This window comes from Macaca mulatta, chromosome 7 (genome assembly GCF_049350105.2).
Source record: "Macaca mulatta isolate MMU2019108-1 chromosome 7, T2T-MMU8v2.0, whole genome shotgun sequence".
In the NCBI taxonomy this organism is placed as follows: Eukaryota; Metazoa; Chordata; class Mammalia; order Primates; family Cercopithecidae; genus Macaca; species Macaca mulatta.
Genome location: NC_133412.1, coordinates 115,427,740 through 115,453,874, shown reverse-complemented (window position 1 = coordinate 115,453,874; position 26,135 = coordinate 115,427,740).

Sequence of the window (26,135 nt, the reverse complement as noted above, 5' to 3'; positions counted from 1 at the left end):
CATTTGTGGGAATAAAGTTGTTTATACTATTCCTTCATTATGCTTTTAATGTCCATGGGATCTGTAGAGATTTTCCCTATTTAACTTGTGATACTGGTCATTTTTGTCCTCTCTCTTCTTCCTAGTTTGCTTGGCTACAAGCTTTTCAATTTTGTTGATCTTTTCAAAGAAAGTTTTTGAGGTTTTTTTTAAATTTTTTCTGTTTTGAATTTTATTGTTTTTTTTCTCTATTTCTTTCTTTAATTCTGCTTCCTTTGCATTTAACTTGCTTTTCTCTTTCTAGTTTTCTAAGGTAGAAAGTTAGATTCTTGATTTCAGGTCATTTTTCATTTCTGATATGTGTACTCAATGCTATGCCTCTTCCGCTAAGCCCTGCCACAAATTTAGATAACTTATGTTTTTGTTTTCATTTACTTCAAAATATTTGATAATTTCTCTTGAGATTTCTTCCTTGACCAATGTCTTAATCTCTTCATTTGTTGGAATCTTTCAGCTATCATTTTGTTAGTAATTTAAGTTTTAATTCTATTATATTCTGAGGGCAGACATTGTATAATTTTTAGTCTTTAAATTTGAGAAGTTGTATTTTATGGTTCAGAATGTGGTCTATATTGGTGAATGGTCCATGTGACCTTAAAAAGTGCATATTCTGCTGTTGTTGGATAAAATCATCAGACGTTGATTATATCCAGTTGATTTATGGTGTTGAGTTCAGTTATGTTTTTACTAATTTTTGCCTCATGGATCTGTCAATTTCTTAGAGCGGGCTATTAAATTATAAAACTATGGTAGTGGATTCATCTTTTCTTTTTCAAACTTCATCAATTTTTGCATCATATAGTTGATAATCTGATTTTAGGTGCATATACATGAAGAACTGTTTATCTTCTTGGAAAATTGGCCCTTTTATTGTTATGTAATGTTATTTATCCCTGATAATTTTTTTTCCTTTGAAGTCTGCTCTACCTGAAGGCAGATATTGCTTTTTCCTTTGATTAGTGTTAACCTGGTATACTTTTTCCTCTATTGAATTGGTTTAGTCAACATATAATATGGTCTTGCTTTATGATACATTTTGAAGATGTCTGACTTTCAATTGATTAATCCAGACTATTCAGTTCAAAGCAATTATTTTTTAGCTGGATTGATATCTATCATATTTGTTATTATTTTGTACTTGTTAGACTTATGCTTTTTTTGTTGTTGTTGCTGGAGTTTCTCTCCTGTTGCCTAGGCTTGAGTGCAATGGCGCTATCTCAGCTTACTGCAACCTCTGCCTCCCAGGTTCAAACAATTCTTCTGCCTCAGCCTCCTAAGTAGCTGGGATTACAGGTGCTGGCCACCATGCCCAGCTAATTTTTGTATTTTTGGTAGAGACGGGGTTTTACCATGTTGGCCAGGCTGGTGTCGAACTCCTGACCTCAAGTGATCTCCTCACCTTAGCCTCCTAAAGTGCTGAGATTACAGGCATGAGCCACCATGCCCAGCCTAGTCTTATTCTTTATTTCTATTTTTGTCTTCCACTTTTTCCCCCTTTGTAGTTTAATCAAGTATTTTGTGTGGTTTCATTTTCTGCCCATCCTTAGGATATCAGTTATACGTCTGCTTTTTGTTTGTCTGTTTTTGTGTGTTGTTGTTGAGTCTGCAAAATACATTTACAACGAATCCAAGTTTACTTTCATATAACAATATGTAGCTTTACATGTAATGTGAATACTTTATAAAAACAAAACCATCCTAATTATTCCATCCTGTATCTTTTTTATGGCTGCATTCATTTCACTTATATATGAGTATACCTATGCATATGTGTGTATGTATATATATAAATAGATATAGATATATACACAATATATATATAATGTCTACACACATACATAATCAAGTGCAGTATTACTGTTATATTTTTAACAAATTTTTATTTGTTCGATCAATTAAGAATAAGATTAACATTTTTATTTTACTTTTACTGATTCCTTTTTAATACTCTTCTTTTCTTTATGAAATTTAAGTAACTGACCTAAACCATTTTTCTTCTCTCTGAGGAACTTCTTGAAATATTTTATTCAGTGAAAATCTGCTGGCAACAAATTCTCTAAAATTTTGTTTTCCTGAGAAAGTCTTTATTTTTTATTAACTTGTAAGGGAAAATTTTGTAAAGAAGAGAAATTGAGGCTTTTTAAAATTTCAACACTTTAAGTATTTCATTTTACTATCTTCTTGCTTATACAATCTCTAAGGAGAAGTCAAATTTAATTATTATTTTTGGTCCTCTATAGGTAAGATATTGTTTTCCCCTGACTTCTTCCAGGTTTTTCTTGTATATTTAATTTTCTGTATTTTGAATATATGCCTAGGTATAGCGCTTTTGCTTTTTGGGTTTGGCATTTATCTTGCTCGATGCTGTCTGAGCTTTCTGGAACTGTGGTTTGTTTTCTAACACAGAACAGGAGGAAATTCTCAGTCCTTATGGATTCAAATAGTCTTCTGTTCCATTCACTCTCTTTTTTTGCTAGTATTCTCATTATGCATATGCTACACCTTTTGTAGTTGTCCACAGTTCTTTGATATTCTATTTTTTTTTTCTTTCAAATGTTATCTTTGATTTGTTTGGTTTTAGAGATTTCTATTGGTATATCCGCAAACCCAGAGACTTTTTCCTTAGCCATTTGCAGTTTATTAATCAGCCCTTTGAAAGCATTCTTTATTTCTGTTACTGTTTATTATTATCATCATTATTATTTCTTGCATTTCTTTTTGTTACTTCTCTTGCTGGACTTACTGGTGAAGGGCTTTCTCTACAGTTCAGGAAATATTTTCCTAGCAGGATTTAAGAATTATTACTGACCAATGACTGTTACATCTCTCCATTTCTTTCCTCTTTCCAGTTAGGTTCTTCATACAGTTACTCTAGCCTTGTTGCAAAATTGTCTTTGAGGGTGTGTAGGGGACAGAAAAGTTGCTTTTTTAGTTCCTAAGTTTCTACATGGAGAAACTTCATCAATTCTGATGTAAGTCACAATATTCTGGACTTGAAGCATTATACAATAATTGGATGAGACTTTGGCGGAGTGTTTGAAATGAGTTTGAGTGTATTTTGAGTGCAGTGGATGTGGGAATAATTACAATCAAGATGGTGGGCTGCATTAGATGACATTGCTTTTCCAATTCTTTGTTTTCCCTGAATCTATGACCTTGGTCCTTTGACTTCACAGTACCTCACACTAGAGTAAAGATGGAGTACACTTTCCATCTTTACTATTTATAATTATCAATATTATTATTGACAATAGGCTTGCTATGTGACTTTCTTTAGTCAATGTAATATGAGTAGAAGTGACAGTTTGTAGTATTTTATTTTAGGCTTTAATAGGCATCCTAGTTTTCTTCTTGATCCTCTGGTAATTCTTCCTCTCTATTGTGAGAAAAACTTCATTTTAGATAATGCTTTATTATTCTGGGCACCAGGAGGAAAACACATGATGTAGAGTTGTCCTATTCAGTCCTCAGACTGAATTGCCTTTTTCCCCACTGAGCCACAAATAAAAGAGCAAAAAGTAATGACTGTGGTACACTACTGAGTTTGGTATATAACTCAGTAGTATATATATTGTGGTATATAACTCAGTAGTGTATATATTGTGGTATATAATCTAGTATTGCTATAGGTTTTTAATTAAATACTAGAAATCATATACAAGAAGCTGTAAAAAATCTGGGGGAAGTTACTTTTTTCCAGAGTACCAATCCTCTGATAGTCTATAAAAGTGGGAGGGGAGATCACCTTCATCTAATTAGTAATGAGCTGCGTGGTTATAGTTTTTAGTCCTTATAAGGCTCCATGTGCCTTTGGTTTGCTCTCACTCATCCAGGGGAGCAAACCTAGGGCCAGTAATATATCATAGGGCCCTCTCCAACTTTCTGGGAGTCTAAAGTTTTGTCTCTAAATTAACGTAATGTTATACTCAGTAAATTCTGTGGGAACCATTTTAATCAAAGGCAAAGCTGATTACCCAAAGTATTATCTTTTAGTTTTAAAGGTTTTTTATTTGTTTATACTTTTCTCAAAGTTTTTTATGAAAAATTGTACTTTTGGAGTAGCTTCCAAGGTGGCCGAATAGAAACAGTTCTGGTCTACAGCTCCCGGCTAGATCAACGCAGAAGACAGGTGATTTCTGCATTTCCAACTGAGGTATATGGTCCATCTCATTGGGACTGGTTGGACAGTGTGTGCAGCCCACAGAGGGAGAGCCAAAGCAGGTTGGGGCATCGCCTCACCCAGGAAGTGCAATGGGCCAGAAGATTTCCCCTTCCTAGCCAAGTGTATAAGAGAATGACTGTACCTGGAGGAACATTACACTCCTACCCAAGTATTGCACATTCCCCATGGCCTTCACAACCAGCAGGCCAGGAGATGCCCTCCCATGCCTGGCTTAGCAGGTCCCATTCCCACAGAGCCTTGCTTGCTGCTAGCTCAGCAGTCTGAGATCTACCTGGGACACTGGAACTTGTTGGGGGTAGGGGTCCCCTCCATTACTGAGACTTGAATAGGCAGTTCTATGCTCACAGTGTAAACAGAGTGGCAGGGAAGCTTGAACGGGGTGGAGCCCACTGCAGCTCAGCAATGTCTACTGCCTCTCTACATTCCACCTCTGGGGCAGGGCATATCTGAAGAACAGGCAACAGACAGCTTCTGAAGACTTAAACATCCCAGCCTGACAGCTCAGAAGAGAACAGTTTTTCTCCCAGCATGGCGTTTAAGCTCTGATAATGGACAGACTGCCTCCTCAAGTGGGTCCCTGACCCACCTGTAGCCTGACAGGGAAACCACTCCCAGTATGGGCCAATAGGCACCTCATACTGGTGGGTGCCCCTCTGGAATGAAGCTTCCAGAAGAAGGATCAGGCAGTAATATTTGCTCTTCTGCAGCCTCCATTAGTGATACTCAGGCAAACAGGGCCTGGAGTGGACCTCCAGCAAACTCCAACAGAACTGCAGCTGAGGGGCCTGTCTGTTAGAAGGAAAATTAACAAACAGACAGGAATAGCATCAACATCAACATAAAGGACATCCACACCAAAACCCCATCTGTGGGTCACCAACATCAAAGACCAAAAGTAGATAAAACCACAAAAATAGGGAGAAATCAGAACAGAAAGGCTGAAAATTCCAAAAACCGGAATGCCTTCTCTCCTCCAAGGGAACACAACTCCTAGCCAGCAAGGGAACAAAACTAGACAGAGAATGACTTTGACAGATGACAGAAGTAGTCTTCAGAAGGTCAGTAATAACAAACTTCTCCAAGCTAAAGGAGCACATTCTAACCCATCACAATGAAGCTAAAACCCTTGAAAAAAAAGTTAAACAAATGGCTAACTTGAATATACAGTGTAGAGAAGAGCTTAAATGACTTGTTGGAGCTGAAAACCACAGTATGAGAACTTTTTGAAGCATGCATAAACTTCAATAGCCAATTCGATCAAGCAGAAGAAAGGATATCAGTGACTGAAGGTGAAATTAATAAAATAAAGTGAGAAGACCAGATTAGAGGAAAAAAAGTGAAAAGAAATAAACAACGCCTCCAAGAAATTTGGGACTACATGAAAATACCAAATCTACATTTAATTGGTGTACCCGAAAATGATGGGGAGAATGGAACCAAGTTAGAAAATACTCTTCAGGATATTATCTAGGAGAACTTCCCCAACCTAGAAAGGCAGGCCAACATTCAAATTCAGGGAATACAGAGAACATCACAAAGATATTCCTCAAGAAGAGCAACCCCAAGACACATAATTGTCAGATTCACCAAGGTTGAAATGATGGAAAAAAATGTTAACAGTGGCCAGAGAGAAAGGTTGGGCTACTCATAAAAGGAAGCACATCAGATTAACAGTGGATCTCTCTGCAGAAACCCTACAAGCCAGAAGAGAGTGGTGGCCAATATTCAACATTCTTAAAGAAACGAATTTTCAACCAAGAATCTCATATCCAGCCAAACTAAACTTCTTAAGTGAAAGAGAAATAAAATCCTTTACAGAAAAGCAAATGCTGAGAGAATTTGTCACCACCAGGCCTGCCTTTCAAGAGCTCTTCAAGGAAGTGCTAAACATGGAAAGTAACAACTGGTAACAGTCACTGCAGATACATGCCAAATTGTAAAGTCAATTGATGCTACAAAGAAATTTCATCAATGAATGGGCAAAACAACCAGCTAGCATCATAATGACAGGATCAAATTCACATATAACAATATTAACTTTAAATGTAAATGGGCTAAGTGCCCCTATTAAAAGACACAGACCAGCAAATTGGATAAAGGGTCAAGATCCATTGGTGTGCTGTATTCAGGAGACTTATCTCACTTGCAAAGACACACATAGGCTCAAAATAAAGGGATGGAGGAAGATTTACCAAGCAAATGGAAAGCAAAAAAAGCAGAGGTTGTAAACCTGGTCCCTGATAGAACAGACTTTAAAAAGCAAAGATCAAAAGAAACAAAAAACACCATTACATAATGGTAAAGGGGTCAATTCAACAAGAAGAGCTAACTATCCTAAATATACATGTACCCAATACATGAGCACCCAGATTCATAAAGCAAGTTCTTAGAGACATAGAAAGAGTCTTAGACTCCCATGCAATAATAATGGTAGACTTTAACACCCCTCTGTCAATATTAGACAGATCAATTGGACAGAAAATTAACAAGGATATCCAAGACTTGAACTCCGCTCTGGATCAAGTGGACCTAATAGACATCTACAGAAATCTCCACTCCAAATCAACAAAGTATATATTCTTCTCAGCACCACATCACACTTATTCTAAAATTGACCACATGATTGGAAGTAAAACACTCCTCAGCAAATGTAAAAGAACAGAAATCACAACAAACTGTCTCTCAGATCACAGTGCCATCAAATTAGAACTCAGGGTTAAGAAAATCACTCAAAACCACACAACTACATGAAAACTGAACAACCTGCTCCTGAATGACTACTGGGTAAATAACGAAATGAAGGCAGAAATAAAGATGTTCTTTGAAACCAATGAGAACAAAAACATAAAGTACCAGAATCTCTGGGACACATTTAAAGCAGTGTGTAGAGGGAAATTTATAGCACTAAATGTTCACAAGAGAAAGTAGGAAACATCTAAAATAGACACCTAACATCACAATTAAAAGAACTAGAGAAGCAAGAGCAAACAAACTCACAAGCTAGGAGAAGACAAGAAATAACTAAGGTCAGAGCAGAACTGTAGAAGATAGAGACACAAAAATCCTTTCAAAAAATCAATGAATCCAGGAGCTAGTTTTTTCAAAAGATGAATAAAATAGATAGGTCACTAGCCAGATTAATAAAGAAGTAAAGAGAGAAGAATCAAGTAGATTCAATAAAAAATAATAAAGGGGATATCACTGCTGATCCCAGAGAAGTACAAACTACCATCCAAAAATATTATAAACACCTCTGTGCAAATAAACTAGAAAATCTAGAATAAATGGATAAATTCCTAGGCCCATATACCCTCTCAAGACTAAACCAGGAAGAAATTGAATCACTGAATAGACCAATAACATGTTCTGAAATTGAGGGAATAATTAATAGTCTACCTACCAAAAAAAAAGTACAGAACCAGATGGATTCACAGCCAAATTCTACCAGTTACAAAGAAGAGTTGGTACCATTCCTTCTGAAATTATTCCAATCAATAGAAGGAGACGGAATCCTCCCTAACTCATTTTATGAGGCCAGCATCATCCTGATAGTAAAGCCTGGCAGAGACACAACAAAAAAAGAGAACTTTAGACCAATATCCCTGATGAACACTGATGTGAAAATCCTCAATAAAATACTGGCAAACAGAATCCAGAAGCACATCAAAAAGCTTATCCACCACGATCAAGTTGGCTTCATCCCTGGGATGCAAGACTGATGCAACATATGCAAATCAATAAACGTAATCTATCACATAAACAGAACCAATGACAAAAACCACATGATTATCTCAATAGATGCAGAAAAGACCTTTGACAAAATTCAACAGCCTTTCATGCTAAAAACTCTCAATAAACTATGTATTGATGGAACATATGTCAAAGTAATAAGAGCTATATATGGCAAACCCACAGTCAATATCATACTGAATGGGCAAAAACTGGAAGCATTCTATTTGAAAAGTGGCACAAGACAGGAATATCCTCTCTCACCACTCCTATTCAATATAGTATTGGAAGTTCTGGTCAGGGCAATCAGGCAAAAGAAAGAAATAAAGGGTATTCAATTAGGAAAAGAGGACGTCAAATTGTCTCTGTTTGCAGATGACATGATTGTATATTTAGAATACCCCATTTTCTCAGCCCAAAATCTCCTTAAGCTGATAAGAAACTTCAGCAAACTCTCAGGATACAAAATCAATGTGCAAAAATCACAAGCATTCCTATACATCAAGAATAGCCAAACAGAGAGACAAATCATGGGTGGACTCCCATTCACAATTACTACAAAAAGAATAAAATACTTAGCAATCCAACTTACAAGGGATGTGAAGGACCTCTTCAAGGAGAACTACAAACCACTGCTCAACAAAATCAAAAAGGACACAAACAAATGGAAGAACATTCCATTCTCATAAATAAAAAGAATCAGTATCGTGAAAATGGCCATATTCCCCAAGGTAATTTATAGATTCAATGCTATCCCCATCAAGCTACCACTGACTTTTTTCAAAGAATTGGAAAAAACTACTTTAATTGGAAAAAACTACTTTAAATTTCATATGGAACCAAGAAAGATCCCCATAGCCAAGACAATCCTAAGGAAAAAGAACAAAGCTGGAGACATCGCACTACCTGACTTCAAAATATGCTACAAGGCTACAGTAACCAAAACAGCATGGTAGTGGTACCAAAACAGATATATAGACCAATGGAACAGAACAGAGGCCTCAAAAATAACACCACACATCTACAACCATCTGATCTTTGATAAACCTGAGAAAAAGAACCAATGGGGGAAAGATTCCCTATTTAATAAATGGTGCTGGGAAAACTGGCTAGCCATATGAAAAAAGCTGAAACTGGATCCATTCCTCACACCTTATACAAAAATTAACTCAAGATGAATTAAAGACTTAAATGTAAGACATAAAACCATAAAAATCCCTTAAAGAAAACCTAGGCAATACTATTCAGGACCTAGGCAAGGGCAAGGACTTAATGACTAAAACATCAAAAGCAATAGCAACAAAAGCTAAAATAGACCAATGGAATCTAATTAAATTAAAGAGCTTCTACACAGCAAAATAAACTATCATCAGAGTGAACAGGCAACCTACAGAATGGGAGAAAATTTTGCAGTTTATCTATCTGACAAAGCGTTAATATCCAGAATCTAAAAAGAACTTAAACAAATTTACAAGAAAGAACTAACAACCCCATCAAAAATTGGGCAAAGGATATGAACAGACACTTCTCAAAAGAAGACATTTATGCAACAAACAGACATATGAAAAAATGCTCATCATCACTGATCAACAGAGGAATGCAAATCAAAACCACAATATGATACCATCTCATGCCAGTTAAAATGGCGATCATTAAAAAGGAAACAACAGATGCTGGAGAGGATGTGGAAAAATAGAAATGCTTTTACACTGTTGGTGGGAGTGTTAACCAGTTCAGCCACTGAGGAAGACAGTGTGGCAATTCCTCAAGGATCCAAAACTAGAAATACCATTTGACCCAGCAATCTCATTACTGGGTATATACTCAAAGGAGTATAAATCATGCTACTATAAAGACACATGTACACGTATGTTTACTGCGGCACTATTCACAATAGCAAAGACTTGGAACAAAGCCAAATGTCCATCAATAATAGACTGGATAAAGAAAATGTGGCACATATATACCATGGACTACTATGCAGCCATAAAAAAAAGATGAGTTCATGTCCTTTGCAGGGACATAGATGAAACTGGAAACCATCATTCTCAGGAAAATGTCACAAGGAAGGAAAACCAAACACCACATGATTTCACTCATAAGTGGGAGCTGAACAATGGGAACACATGGACACAGGGAGGGGAACATCACACAACTGGGCCTGTTGGGGGGTGGGGGGCTGGGGGAGGGATAGCATTAGGAGAAATACCTAATGTAATTGACGAGTTAATGGGTGCAACAAACCAACAAGATACATTTATACCCGTGTAACAAATCTGCATGTTGTGCACATGTACCCTAGAACTTGAAGTAGAATAAAAAAAGAAAAATTGCACCTTTTACTAGAAACATACAAAGTAATTATTTATTCTCATATCTAATTTAACGGTTTGTGAACATATTGCTTCTATTAAAGTTGGTGCTTTAAGAAATTTGGTTACATCACATTCAAATGTTTAGGAGTATTTATAAAGTTTGTTTACCTTTCTTCAGCTCCTGTTTCCATTAGTTGGCTTGTCACTTTCATATAACCTAAGTATACAATAAAAAGTGAATTTGAGGCCAGGGGCGGGGGCTCACGCCTATTATCCCAGCACTTTGGGAGGCCAAGGCAGGTGGATCACGAGGTTAGGAGTTTGAGACCACCCTGGCCAACATGGTGAAACCCCATCTCTACTTAAAATTCAAAAATTAGCTGGGCGTGGTGTTGGGTGCCTGTAATTCCAGCTACTCAGGAGGCTGAGGCAAGATAATCGTTTGAACCGGGGAGGCAGAGGTTGCAGTGAGGCAAGATTGCACCATTGCACTCCAGCCTGGGCAACAGGACTCTGTCTCAAAAAAAAAAAAAGAAGTGAGTTCCAGTCTTACCAGATGGTAAGTGTTCCCACTAATTCTAAAATATATCTGTACTAATGTATCTTTTTAAATCAGAATATACTACCATGCCAAAAAGTGAGTATAATAAAGTTTACATTCAGATTTCCTTTATGACATCAATAGTTTAGGAGTGTTTGCAAGTTACTATCTTCATTTCTTAAAGAAAATGAAAATATACAAAGAGATTGTTGTATAGCAGTGGAAATTTTTTGTATTCCTTTTCTCAAATATGTGGCAAGACAAAAGGTACATCATTTAATAATTTAAATTTTTCCTTCAGAACAATATAGATTATTTATCTTATTAAGAATACTGATGGTTATCTTTATTGGTTGTAGTTCTACATGCTATTGCTTAAAAGGCAGGACTTTTGTGTATTGCATTCTTAAGCATTATGTGCATAATAGGATATTATTACACAAATCTCTGTACCAACACTGCAAAGTATTATATTATTACAGTGTTCAATTTACATTTAATTTAATGAGAAATTGTTTTTCCCATTTAACTTCAGTTTCAAATCTAATTTGGTTTTTCTTGAATAGGATATATGCAGAATTTGTTTTTAGTGAAAATGGTAAAATAATTTTATTTTACTATTCAGCATATTTGATTTCCTTTTTAATTTTTATTCAAAAGACCTAAGAACACATCTTTAAAACTGTAGCTTGACATATCATTTGATATCTAACGTTATGCTTTACTCAAAACCATTATTAAAAAATGTGTTTTGAGGCTAATATATATTTAGCTAAAATTGAAAGTGGAAGTGGAACTCATATGCAATGGCTGAAATGTCAACATTTTTCTCTCTTGGTTACTTCAATTATATGCACAGAGAGGACATCCAATTAATTTTATAGTAATTTTGTTTATTCATTCATTTATTAAAACAACTATTGAGCACCATCATGTATAAGGTTAGTTGCAGCTTTGAGAACACTGGATACAAAGAAAATCTGTGTCTTTATGGAGCTTACAATATAGAACTCCTAACTGAACAAAGGTATACAAAATATTTTAATACTTGTTATCCCCTTTGACCAATAATAATCTTATTAATACTCAGTGTACATTTAGATAATTCTGTTTAGCTGATGAAAGCCTAGAGAATTCAGAGAAAGATCTCTGAACTTCCAAAATCAAGCAGCTTAATATATGTGCATTTTATCCTCCCAACCTATACATAACGTTTTAGCACTCTGCATTCTTCATATTATGGTTCTTCTAACATCTTTCCTTGCTCATCTCTAATCAAAAATATAAGAATGTGATTTTGTTCTCATCAAAGTCTTATTTGTGGGAAATTACATGCATTAAAAAACTGACTCCAAATTTACACAAGATATTAGGACTTTTGACAGTTGTTACATGTCTGTTCAAAAGTTGTAGTTTGCCAGGAAAGATATCAGTAAGATGTCAGAATAGGAAGGATTGGACTGTTTTCCCTCTCATGGACACACTGATTCAACAAAAATAAAAGCACGAATACATTTCATGAAAAATCCAGAAACTAGTTAGGGTATGAAACAAGTTGTATCAAAGCTGGTAGAAAAATTCACAATACCTCCTTTCCATAATTCGTACCCTTGAAACAGCATCATACCGTCGAGAGAAATCTCATAGATCCTAGCTTCAGTCTGTATTGGAAAAGACTTTAATTACACATTCAGTGTTCAAACTTTTCTGGAGTCTTGCCAAAGGACTGGCTTCTGTGTCCCTGATCTTGTAGCACTGATGAGACCCAGCATACCCTACATGTCTGGGGATCACTGAGAATAAAGATGGGAGTTTGAAATAGATGCATGTAGTTGTCATAGCTCCTCCTTTGACTCAACACAGAGATAGAAGAAATAAAACTCAGTTCTCAGTTTCTCTCTAGGGAGGGAATTAGTTGGACCACATATCCAACATTTCAACTATCCTGTCTCTGTCCAAGGGACTGGCTTTTATCTTGCCTGTCTCATATCAATAATGAGAGCCAGTATACTCTAGACTTCCGGTAGTCGCTAGGGACAAATATAGTATTTTAGATTAGCGGGAAAGTTTGAGCGGTTTGGGGAATCTCTCAATGGGCTAATTGATGATGATATTCTGTATGAGGCCAGTTTGTAAAGACAAGGAGAGGTGGCTGTTTGTTTTACATGTGCAGTTACCTATACAAAGAGTGAAGAAAAGTGAAGAAAGAGAGACACATTTCCAAAACAAAGGAATAAAATAAATCTCAAGAAATAGAATCAAATTAAACAGACATATGATTCACCTGACAGTGAATTCAAATTAATTGTCCGTTAAATCTACTTTAGCCTAAACCTATCTCCTTACATATTTAAGTTCAGCTTAAATACTTTTCTGTACATTATGAACTATAACAAGTGGATGTGTAAGCCAACCATAGCTCACACCTATGCCACTCCCTGAGTTTTGGTCAATCAAATGCTGCCAATTCTTCAAATTATGTTCAAATATGGCAAATGCCAAGCTGTAACCAATCCAGTTGTTGCTGTACCTCACTTGCATTTTCTATATGTCACTTTCCTTTTGCTATCCATAAATCTTCTTCCACCATATGACTATGCTGGAGTCTTTCTGAATCTGCTGTGATTCTGCGAGCAGCCAGATTTACAAATGGTTTATTGCTCAATTAAAGTCCTTTAAATTTAATTCAGCTGAAGTTTTTCTTTTAACAGATGGTGTCATAAGTGGGATCCAGGGTAGAGCTTTAACTACGCCCCAGCAGTGCTGAGTAAACAAGCAAGGTACCAGCAATGACACACTTGTGTCCACTGATCTCTAAAGAGCAGCTGGAGATTGTAGGTAAGTTCTCTGTCAGATTTAGGAGATCCATAAATTTGTGTTTTAAACTCTCCAAGTTTCTTTGAGCTTATTTCTGAAGCAAACTGGGTTTTGAAGTTGTGACAGAAGTTCGACTGTGTCCAGGATTGAATTTGATCTGGTAATTCACTGGCTTAGATCCAGTTAGAGGCCTTTTACATCTGACTGGGTTAGAAAGAAACTGGCAGTAAGTGGTAATATTGCAGGGGTTGTAAAATGTGGTTATTAAAAATTGACAAGGATCTTTGCATTTACCTCTTTGTTTCATTTTTTTTCTGCATGCTTAGGCAGGAAAAAAAAATCATTGGCTAAGTTAATCAAGGGAACCTGAGAGCAAAGCATTGGCTTTAGATAAAAATGGAATTCTTAATTACTGAAGAACTTATTTCTTTCTGGCTTACACATGCATAAGTGTTAGGCCTGGGAAGCAACAAATGTTACAGAAATGGCAAGACCATACTAAAGATAACTTACAGTGAAACATTCCAAATGAACAACACACTGAAGTTCATTTAAAACAATGAGGGCTCCCAAATTAGTCTCATCTAGAAATGTCTATTGATATGCAGAAGCTACTAAAAAGATTTCAATATTTTCATTTAAAGCACATACACTTTGCTCTGGCCAGAATGGATAATATTATAATTCAGGTTTTTCATGCAGCTGGTTGGGTGGCAACTTGCAAAATTAAGAGGATTTTGCCTATGGTTCTCTGATTTTCCTTTGTAATGCAGCTTGGTCCCTGGAGCTATGGTGTGGCAAGCAGTGTTGCTCAGGGAAGGGGAACCCAGAAAGCTGGCATGTTAGCAAAAGGGTAAGAATTTCTTACCAGTCAGACTTCTGGCCTCTCTCTCTCTGTGCAAACCAGTTGAATAAGTGGTAAAAATTACTATTTATATTCCCTGTAAAGTTTTGATTAATGGAAAAAAAAAGGGCTTAAGAGGCTAATCTTGAGCTGTAGCCAATCTTATGGTGTGATTTTTTTTTTGTATGGTTCTATAATAAAGAGGAGTACTTTAGAATAGAACACAAGTTTAGGACCCCATAAGCCCTACTGTTTAAGCTAGCCCAACAGATTGGTCAGTTACAAACTTTGCTGAAGGTATGTGAAGAAAAATAAATAAAATAAAATAAATAAAATAAAAATAAAATAAAATAAACTGTATGAGGTCTTCATCTTGTTTTATGTCCTTGGAAGCCTGACATGTTAAACATATGGCAGTACTTTCATTTGGTCTCCATCATTTTACAGTGGTGGCCCAGGTTCAATCCTGGCTTAGGGAATGAGTACTTTCTGGTTGAGATCTGTGTAACCTTTACCATTTGCTGATTCTCTCCCCCTCCATGAACAACTTCTAGCTTCTCTTCTTAAATCTACCTTTCTCATTTACTTTTAAGATTCTAGATTTTGCTTATCATCTCTTTGAAAATGCCTTATACACTCATGATTAAGTCATAATCTTAGTTCAGGTTTGTTGGTTTCACTTGTGAGGTTATTTTAGTAAAGTTTAAAAGCCAGAAATATTAGCCACTTGATGTTGCTAAAGTCAGGTAATAACAGACTTAAAAAGGGTATTTTAGAGAGTGCTATGGTTAAAAGTCAGCTGAATTAAAAGCAGATATTCAAGCTCTAATAGCCAGAAACTCCTTGAGAAAAACAGAGGAGGCACCAAAGACCCCATTTTGAGAAAAAAATTCTTGTTTTCCTATTGAAACTTCAGGAATAAGAGGTGGATATATCCATTTCAAAATCTAAAACTAAATATACCTTCAGGGATGGAAAATGGCAGTTATGGGGCAGTACTCAGCTCTTTGCACAGTTAGATCAGAGAAGCATGCTCTTAGCTATCTGGAAAGTATAGCGACATCCTCACCTCCCCCGCTAGGAAATAAGACTAACATGGCGGATAGGAGCACAATGGGCTATTGGTTTGGGGTTGCCATGCAATAAAAGGCATGGTAAAATCATTGCACTGTCTTCTCCCATAGCATTCACCTCTTTTTTTGGGATCTAAGATCTGACATAAAAATGAACCCTTAGTTTTGGAGATCTGTTATTGCTTTCCAGGTGTGCCTGTTTATTAAGCCCTAGAAACTGCATGTTTTTCTATCCCTGTTTCTCCAAGGACTCCACCCTAAAGTCAGTAATCCAATTAAGAAACTTAAAAACTGGCAAATAAAAAATTCTACAACTACTGGATCTTCTTCTGTCTGTCTATGCAGTTATACATGTGTTGTGTGTGTGATGATTATATAAAAGAGCTCTAATTCATTGTCTTGGGGAAAAATAAACACTTAGAATATTTTGAAAGAAACATGAAAACTATTGCTTTTTAGTTCACATGACTTTAGTAATCTTTAGGAAATAGAAAGTTTTAAAGATTATTGGGAAAAATAAAAACATTTGGTCATAGTTAGGTCAGATATTAGGTTTGCTAAATGCTTTAAGGCCATGTTGGCTTTTGAAAATATTTCAACTTGACTACTTTACAGATATGTAAGTCCTGAGGACATGTAGATTTACCTCTGCCCCTAGCTATGCTGAAAAGAGACCTTATCTCTCTGCTTCTCTCTGGTACCCTGGGGTTCACACTTAGTACATAATTAAAATGAGTTACCAAAATTAAAAACTGCTAAGAGTTACTATTCTCACTTGTAATTCAGACAATTTAAAAAAAAACAAAAACAAAAACAAAAAACAGTTTTACTTCAAAGGTTTGTAAGAAAAGTAAAACGTATTTTTAGTAAAAGATTATAAGAAGGCATGGCAGTGGCGCGATCTCAGCTCACTGCAAGCTCCGCCTCCCAGGTTCATGCCATTCTCCTGCCTCAGCCTCCCGAGTACCTGGAACTACACGTGCCCGCCACCATGCCAGGCGAGTTTTTTGTGTTTTTATTAGAGACGGGATTTCACCATGTTAGCCAGGGGAACACGCAGTTTAAAACCATCAGATTGGCTGGGTGCGGTGTCTCACATCTCTAATCCAAGCGCTTTGGGAGGAAGAGGCGGATGGATCACGAGGTCAGGAGATCAAGACCATCCTTGCTAATATGGTGAAACCCCTTCTCTACTAAAAATCCAAAAATATTAGCCGGGCATGGTGGCGGGCACCTGTAGTCTCAGTTATTCAGGAGGCTGAGGCAGGAGAATGGTGTGAACCCAGGAGGCAGAACTTGCAGTGAGCCGAGATTGCACCACTGCACTCCAGCCTAGGTGACAGAGCAAGACTCCTTCTCAAAAAATAAAAATTAAAAAAAAATAATAAAAATAAAAATAACCTATCAGATCTTGTGAGGCATATTCACTATAATGAAAACAGCACAGGAAACACCCAGTCCCATAATTCAATTACCTCCTAGTGGGTTCCTACCACAACACATGGGAATTGTGGGAGTTACAATTCAAGATGCGATTTCGGTGGGGACATAGCAAAACCATATCAGAAGATATACAAATGACCAAAAAACATGTGAAAGAAATGCTCAACATCACTAATGATGAAAGAAATGAAAATCAAAAGCGTGATGCAATACCACCTTACTCCTGCAAGAATGGCCATAATCAAAAAATCAAAAAATAATAGATATTGGCATGTATGCACTGAAAAGGGAACATTTCTACACCGCTAGTGTGAATGTAAGCTAGTACAATCATTATGAAAACCAGGTTGGGTGTGGTGGCTCATGCCCTTAATTCCAGCACTTTGGGAGGCCGAGGCAGGCAGATCAAGAGGTCAGGAGTTCGAGACCAGACTTGCCAACAAGGTGAAAACCCATCTCTACTAAAAAATACAAAAATTACCTGGGCGTGGTGGTGGGCACCTGTAATTTCAGCTACTCAGGAAGCTGAGGCAGGATAATTGTTTTAACCCGGGAGGCAGAGATTGCAGTGAGCTGATATTGCGCTACTGCACTCCAGCCCAGGCAACAGGGCGAGAAATAAAGAAAGAAAGAAAAGAAAGAAAGAAAGAGAAAGAAAAGAGAGAAAGAAAGATAGAGAGAAAGAGAGAAATAGAGACAGAGAAAGAAAGAACGAACTAAAAGTAGAACAACCAGTTTTAGAAATTCCACTACTGCATATTTACCCAGAGAAAAAGAAGTCATTCTATGAAAAAGATACTTGTACATGCATGTTTATAGCAGCACAGTTTTCATTTGCAAAAATATGGAACCAGCCTACATGTCCATCAATCCACGAGTGGATAAAGAAATTGTGGTGTATATCTAAGACAGAATACTACTCAGCCATAAAGAGGAAATAATTAATAGCATTTGCAGCAACCTGGATGGAACTGGAGACTATTATTTAAGTGAAGTAGCTTAGGGATGGAAATCCAAACATTGTATGCTCTCACTCATAAGTAGGAGCTAAGCTATGAGGATACAAAGGCAGAAGAATGATACAATTGACCTTGGAGACTGAGGGGGAAAGGTGGAATGCAGGTGAGGAATAAAAGACTACAAATTGGCTTCAGTATAGATTGTTTGGGTGAGGAGTGCACCAAAATTTGATAAATCACCACTAGAGAACTTACTCATGTAATCAAATACCACCTGTTCTCCAAAAACCTATGAAAACTAAAAAAAAAAAAAAATTCAAAAGGAAGCCATGGGCATAAAAATTGTTTTTTAAGAATTGTTTTAAACTAGATAAGATAAAGCTAAAAGTTTAAACAAGTTGTGAAATGTTTGTAAAAAATTAATCTTGTAGAAGAAATTCTTTGTGTGAACATAATATCTAAATTTAAAAGGGTATTTTTCTGTTTTTCCATAAATTGAACGTTGGAAAGAAAGCACAATAAGGTTTTGTTAAAGAACTGATTGGCTCTTTAATAAAATTTGTAAAGGGTATAAAAGGTTTTTGAGAATCTCACCTTAGGGTCAAACTGATTAAGATTGAATCAATTTTTCTATGAGGTTTTATTAAAACTTGCAGTTTACATTAATAGTAGACTAATGCAAGGGTGAAATTTGGCTTTCTCTCTTGAACAAGATTTTCATGTAATATTAAAAGATAATGAAAGATTTTTGTTTGCCTTTTGAATAAAATGCAGGGAAAAATGGGGGAAAGACAAGAGATAAATTGTTTACAAAGCTAAGTCCTTCCTCTATCAACAAATAAAGGTTTTTGCGTTTTTACAATTTTTGAGTTGGCATTTTGGCTAAATGAATGACTTATGCAAATAGAACCTGGAATTCTACTTCATAATATCAAGTGTTATAAAATTTTAACATATTTGATAAACTTCCCAAAATTAAATTTCAGCTTCAAAATTACATTTTCTGATCTTTACCTTTTAGATGCTACAGGGGGCCCAGGAAGCATCCAAAAGAGAGGTAAACAGCATCATCTGACATATGAAGTTACATGGGAAGCATTGTCAAAATAAAAAAGAAATAGGCTGGGCATGGTGGCTCATGCCTGTAATCCCAGCACTTTGGGAGGCCAAGGTGTTAAGATCACGAGGTGAGGAGATCGAGACCATCCTGACTAACACTGTGAAACCCCTTCTCTACGAAAAATACAAAAAAAATATTAGCCAGGCGTGGTGGCAGGCGCCTGTAGTCCCAGCTACTCAGGAGGCTGAGGCAGGAGAATGGCGTGAACATGGGAAGCGGAGCTTGCAGTGAGCCGAGATCGCACCACTGCACTCCAGCATGGGTGACAGAGCAAGACTCTGTCTCAAAAAAAAAAAAAAAAAAAAGAAAAAGAAAAGAAAAAGAAATTATGTTTAACATTCTTTAGGTTATATTTTAGTGTATGTCATCAATGTGTTCCAAAATTGTATGGGATTTCTAAAATTCTAATATGTTGAAGTATATGCTCTCAATCATTATGATGGTTATTAAGTTACTGTAAACCAGAGTAAAAATTAAATTTTCTTGTCAATTGTGTTCTTAACTATGGCTATTTAAAGTCATTTCCACAGTTATAAAGCTAATTCACTTTCTGAAAACTTCACACAGGTGGAAAAATCCTAGAATATGGTTTAATTCAGTAGCTTCATGAAAGTATGGAAATGACCCTGAAAAGCACTCTTGAATACAGGTTTCTGGTAACTCGAGAATCATATTATTAGGGCTAGGTAAGAATTCCTGGAACTTTAAGAAAAAAGACTGACTGGGTTATAAAATTGCTAACTCAAGTAGAACAAAAATTAATTGAATACCAAGAAAATACTTTGCCAGATTTCCATGCCAAATCAGCCAATACTGAAATTGTTTTGATATACAATCTGAATGAACTCCACAGCCTAAGTCAAATTACCTATGAAAACTCATCAATTTACAGTGCTATTCCCCTAAATTGGAAAAACAGCTGGTATTCAATAGGGCATAAGTCCAATGTTAAGCGTGGACTCATGGAGAACCAGGACGGCCACATTGTCCTTCCTGAGTCCTTAAAGCTTTTGTTGAAAGTTCCACATTGCAAAACTCATCTTGGAACCGATAAAATGATGTAAATTAAATATACTGGTGTGGCAACATGTATTGCTAAAATAGTTTATGACCAATGTTCAGTTGTCACTAAACATTGCCAAAATGCGTATTTTGACAAACGACAAACCTGTAATTCTGGGAAAACAATAAAAACTTCAAGTACATTTGTCTACCTAATGGGCCATTTAAATATTTGTAGAGGGATTTCATTCAATTTTCATTTTCACTGCATTATTTTTTCAGTCATATAAAAGCTTTCCCATGCAAGAGGGCTGATGTTATAACACTAAATTATTATGCCACAGTGTATGTTCACCAGGTAAAGAAAACTTTTTATGATTTACTGAGGATAATCAACCCCTTCACAATCTAGAACCCAAAGATTGGATCTTCTAAGAACATCAGAGAAAGAATCTAGAACCTAAAGATTGGATCTTCTGAGAACATCCGAGAAAGATGGACCTTGCTATCCACACTGCAACAAAACTTTGTGATCTTGAACCTTAGGTTCATAATCTCACAAATGAAAAGACTCCCTCCACACTCTTGGAACTGTACACCAACTGAAACCCTTAAGGTAAAGTTAAGCAGGAAAATTTCTCCCCAGAAGAAAATGGCATTCTAGATGTAAACAGCTTTTCTCAAGATCACAGATCAAGACTTCTCTACTATCATAAGACTCTTATCTTTCAGTATTTTTCCCTCATGTATGCCTCTCTGAACAATAGAAATGAAAAAGTGGTCTGTTGTGTGCACTAAAGGGGTATACATTTTTTCATAAAGAATTTTGCAGCCAGCCTTAAACATGGAGAACTTTAAACTTTGATAGATAAAGATGAAAGCCTAATGTAGGTAAGAATATTAATGGTTCATATGTTGCCTCATAACCAGTCAGAAACACAACACTGGTTCACGCCTCTTAACCTACATCATGGATTAAAGAGTACATTGCTAGAAGGCCTTCACTTTTCTAGAAGGCCATCATTTGCTATGTCCTTTTTCCATAGTTCGGAGTAAAAGAAGCAATGATTGGAAATGTATCCCTCATGATAGGCTCTATAGCAGATTTTACTGTAAAAGCTATACTTAAACAACAGACTTTAAATCCTCTTGTAAATATTTTGCTAAATAGTAGAATTGCTCTAGATTACTTACTGGCTAAACAAAAATATCTGTGTAGCTGCTGGCACTTATGTCCTACAGAGAAAACATCGGATATTATAGAGATACAGTTGTAGGGGATTAACAAAAAGACCACTTCGTTAAGCAAGTCAACTCTTTATCTAGTTTGTTCTTTGATGTATTTATTTGAGATGGTTTGGTTTATGGAGACCTTGGGTAAGTAGCATACTCTAACCTCTTGATATTATCCTTCTGATAGTCATAATAATAGTCTCCCTGGTGTGCTGATTCTCTCAAAGGTTTTAAATGTTTGAATGCAGATATCTGTAGAATGTTAAACGGTCTTTCTTCAACTGGAATGACAAGAACTGAAAGAAATGTGTGACATGAGGACACTATAACCTATTAATGAGGTGCTGAGACTGGAAACCCAAAATGATGGTAACTGAGAGTGGCGCTAAGGCCCTAAATTTTGGTCATGCTCTCATCTAAGTGAGAACATGACCAAAAAGGGGGAATTTTTAGAACAAAATTATGAGAGGCCATTGTTTGGACTGAGCTCACACACTAAGCTCCAACAGACCAAACCACACTCAAATGAAGTTGCTCATGCTAAATGTGACATAATCAAACTAAGACTTTAAGGAAATACATAGATCCTAGAAGAGACTAGGTTTTCTTTTTCTTCTGTAATCAGGACATTTCAGCATAGAGATACCCTCTAGTTAGTCTTTGTTCCCTCCGTGCAAAACCCATTGTTCTACTGTTTCCCAGTGGGTTTCAAGATAAAGTAAGCACATTTAAGATTACAGTAATGATATCGATGTTTTATGTTTTAGTAAATCTCTCAAAATTGAGAAAATGGGCAAATGTGGGGAACTGTTAAATCTAGTTTAGCCTAAAGCTGGCTTCTTATGTAATTAAGTTCAGCCTAAAGGTTTTACTGTACATTATAAACTGTAACAAGTAGAGGTGTAAACCAACCCTAGTCCACAACTGTGCGAGTCATTGAGTTTTGGCCAATCAAATGTAGCCAACGCTTCAAAACATGCTCAAATAAGGCAAATGCTGAGCTGAAAAGAATCCAGTTGTTTCTATACCTCACTTGTGTTTCCTGTATGTCACTTTCCTTTTGCTGTCCATAAATCTTCTACCACGTGGCTGTGCTGGAGTCTCTCTGAAATTGCTGTGATTCTGGGGGCTGCCTGATTTGCAAATTGTGCATTGCTCAATTAAACTTATTTAAATTTAATTCAGCTGATTTTTTTTTTTAACACATCATAAAGATTCTCAATCAGGTGAGGTCAAGAGAACAATATGTTAACAAAGTTAAAATTTCAATATGGAGCTTAAATCTATCAAAAAGTACAAAATGGAAATCTTGACCTGAAAAATATAATAGCTGGACTAAAAAGATTATACAGGAGTTCAACAGCAGATTAGATCAAACAGAAAATGGATTAGTGGGCTTGAATTCAAATCATTAGAAATTATCCACTTAAAGGAGAAAACAAGAAAAAAATTAAAAAGTGTGAAGAAAACTTAACTTATCAGACACCATGAAGTAGACCAACATATTTACTATGAACATCTGAGAAGGAGGAGATAAAAGGGGGTATTAAGATTATTCAAGAAATAATGTCTGATAACTACCCAACACAGAAAAAAAGTTGGATATCAAAATACAGGGAACTTGATGGATCCCAAATAGATGAACTCCCTAAAATTTATACTAAGCCATATTTTAATCAAGTTATCAGAAGTCAAAGTAAAAGACAATATTGAAAACAGCTGAGAAAAGCAACTTGGCACTTACAAAGCAAAATTCATAATACTATTAGTGGATTTCTCAGCAGAATTTACAGGTCAGAGGGAGTGAGATAAGATATTCAAAGTCCTGAAATTAAAAACAAGCAAGCAAGCAAATAAACACCTTTCAACTAAGAATACTATACCAAAAAAAAACCAAAAAAACAAAACTCTCCAAAAGTCAAGGAGAGGTACATACTTTTGAAGACAAACAAAAGCTGTGGGAGTTCAATTTGAAATGATGCTATGTAGCAATACAAAAGCATATAAAATTATAAAATTCACTAGTAAAGAGAAACATATAGATAAGTGCAGTATGTTATAACACATGATGGTAGGGGTTTAAATAACTTTTAATTTTAAAACTATAACTATTTAAAGTACTTAAACAGACACAAAATTTGAAAAGTTCTAAATCGTCACAGAAAACTAATGTTTTATTTAGTCACTTCAAAAGTAATAACATAATACAAGTATAGGTTAATGACATGTGATTGGGGTTATTATCAGCTTAAAATAGACTATTAAAAACATTTTAGGCTAACATTATGATAACTACAAAAAATTCCTAGAGTTTAAAAAAGACAAAGAAAAAAGAATAAAACTTTATGACCATTAAAAATTCAAAAAATCAGGAAAGACGACAGCAAGTGAGAAAGAGAGGACCACAATAACTACAAGACAGAAAATAATTATCAAAATTGCAATAATGAGATTCCACCTATCAACAATTGCTTTAAATGTAAATGAATAAAACTCAGCACTCAAAAGACTTAATGCAGCTCAAAGCGTAGAAAATCAAATCAAACTATAGGCTTTCTAGAAGAGATTCACTTTAGCTTTAAGGACACAGATAGGGAGAAAGTTAAGGAATGGAGTTAGATACTCCATGAAAATAATAACCAAAACAGAGCAGGAAGAGATATACTTTTATTTCTCAAATTAGGAATTAACTCAAAAATTATAACAAAAGACAAAGAAAGTCATTCTTTGATTAAAAATGATGAAAGATACGATGAAAGTTTCAGTTCAACAGGAACATAAAACAATTATAAGCATATATGGACTAAACATCAGAGCACCAAAACATATAAAGCCATCATCTGCAAAACTTGAGGGAGAGTTAGACAGCAATGTAATAATAGTAGGAGACTTCAACATTCCACTTTCATTAATGAATAGAATATTCAGTCATAATATCCATGAGAAAACTGGATTTAAACAATATTATCAACCAAGTGAACTTAAAAAAATTTCTACAAACATTCCATGCAACAACATATTCTTCTGAAGTGCACATAAACCTGTCTTAATTTGTAGGTCATAAAACAAGTCTTAACACATTAAAAAAATTAAAACCAGTCAAAGTATTATTATTGATCACAAGGTGTTAAAACTAGAAATCAATGGCAGAAGCAGAGTGGGAAAATTTACAAATATGTGGAAAACACAAACAACAACCACTATGTCAAAGAAGAAATTCATAAGGTAATTAGAAATTACACTGAGATAAACAAAAATAAAAACACATTACATACTGTACTTAAGATAAAGCAAAGCAGTACTAAGAGACAAGTTTACTACGACAACACCACCATTAAAAAAGAGGAAAGATCACAAGTACATAACTTCATACCTCAAGAAGATAGAAAAGAAGAACAAGATAAGCCCAAAGTTAGCAAAAGGAAGGACATAACAGATTGAGCAGAAATAAATAAAACAGAAAATAGAAAACAAATCTAAAAAAATGGAACTAAGAGTTGACTTTTTGAAAAGATAAAGCCAACAAACTTTTAGCTGAAGTGATGAAGAAAACAGAGAGAAGACTTCAATAAATAAAATCAGAAATGAAAGAGGAAGTGATACAAGTGTGATGACACAGAAAGGAAACAGATCAAAAGAGATTACTATAATTAATTATGGATAACTTAGAAGATATGGATAAATTCCTAGCATCATAAGACCTACCAAGACTGAATCATAAAAAAGTAGAAAATCAGAAATGACCTATAACTAATAACGGGATTTAATCAATCATCCAAACCTCCCAACAAAGAAAACTTTAGAACTAAATGGCTTCATGCAAGGTTAGTTCATCACAAAAATCAAATAATACGATTTATCATATTAACAGGATTATGAATAAAATGATCATGAGTTTTTACATGATCGTATTTATGAAAGGATAAACACGACCATCTCAATAGTTAGAGAAAAGGCATTTGACAAAACTTAACACTTTTTCATAATAAAAACTGTCAGCAAACTAGGTATAAAAGGACATTAACTCAACAAAATAAAGGCCATAAATGAAAAGTCCACAACTAACATTATACTAATTAGTGAAAAGCTGAAAGGTTTTTCTCTATTATCCAAAATAAGGCAAAGATGCCCATTATCATCACTTATATTAAAGATGGTACTCAAAGCCCTAGACAGAGCAATTAGTCAAGAAAGAAAAATAGAAGACATCCAAATCAGAAAGAAAGGAATAAAATTGTCTCATCTTTGTGTACATCTTGTATATCAAGAAAACCCAACATAAGCCCCTACACACACACAGTTGTTGGAAGTAAAAAACAAATTGAGTAAAGTTGCAGGATGTAAAAGCAACAAATAAAATCACTTTTATTATTATACACTATTAATGAACTATCTAAAAATAAAATTTTAAAAAATCTTATTTATACCATAAAAAAATTAGGAATAAGTTAACCAAGGAAGTGAAAGACTTGTACACTAAAACTACAAAACATTGATGACAAAAATGTAAAAGACATAATAAAAGCAAACACATACCATGTTCATAGCTTGGAAGAATTAATTTTGTTAAAATGAACACTGCTAGAGTCATTACCCTTCCTGATTTAAAATCATATTACAAAGCTATCATAATCAAAACAGTATGATACTAGCATAAAAACAGACATGTAGAGCAAAGGAACAGAATGGACAGCTCAGAAATTAACCTGTGCAAATAGGGTCAACTCATTGATTACACAATGAGGAAAGGGTGGTCTAATGTATAAGTGGTGTGGGGAAAACTATACATTCATATAAATATAGGGAATTGTATCATCATATTATACCATATAAAAAC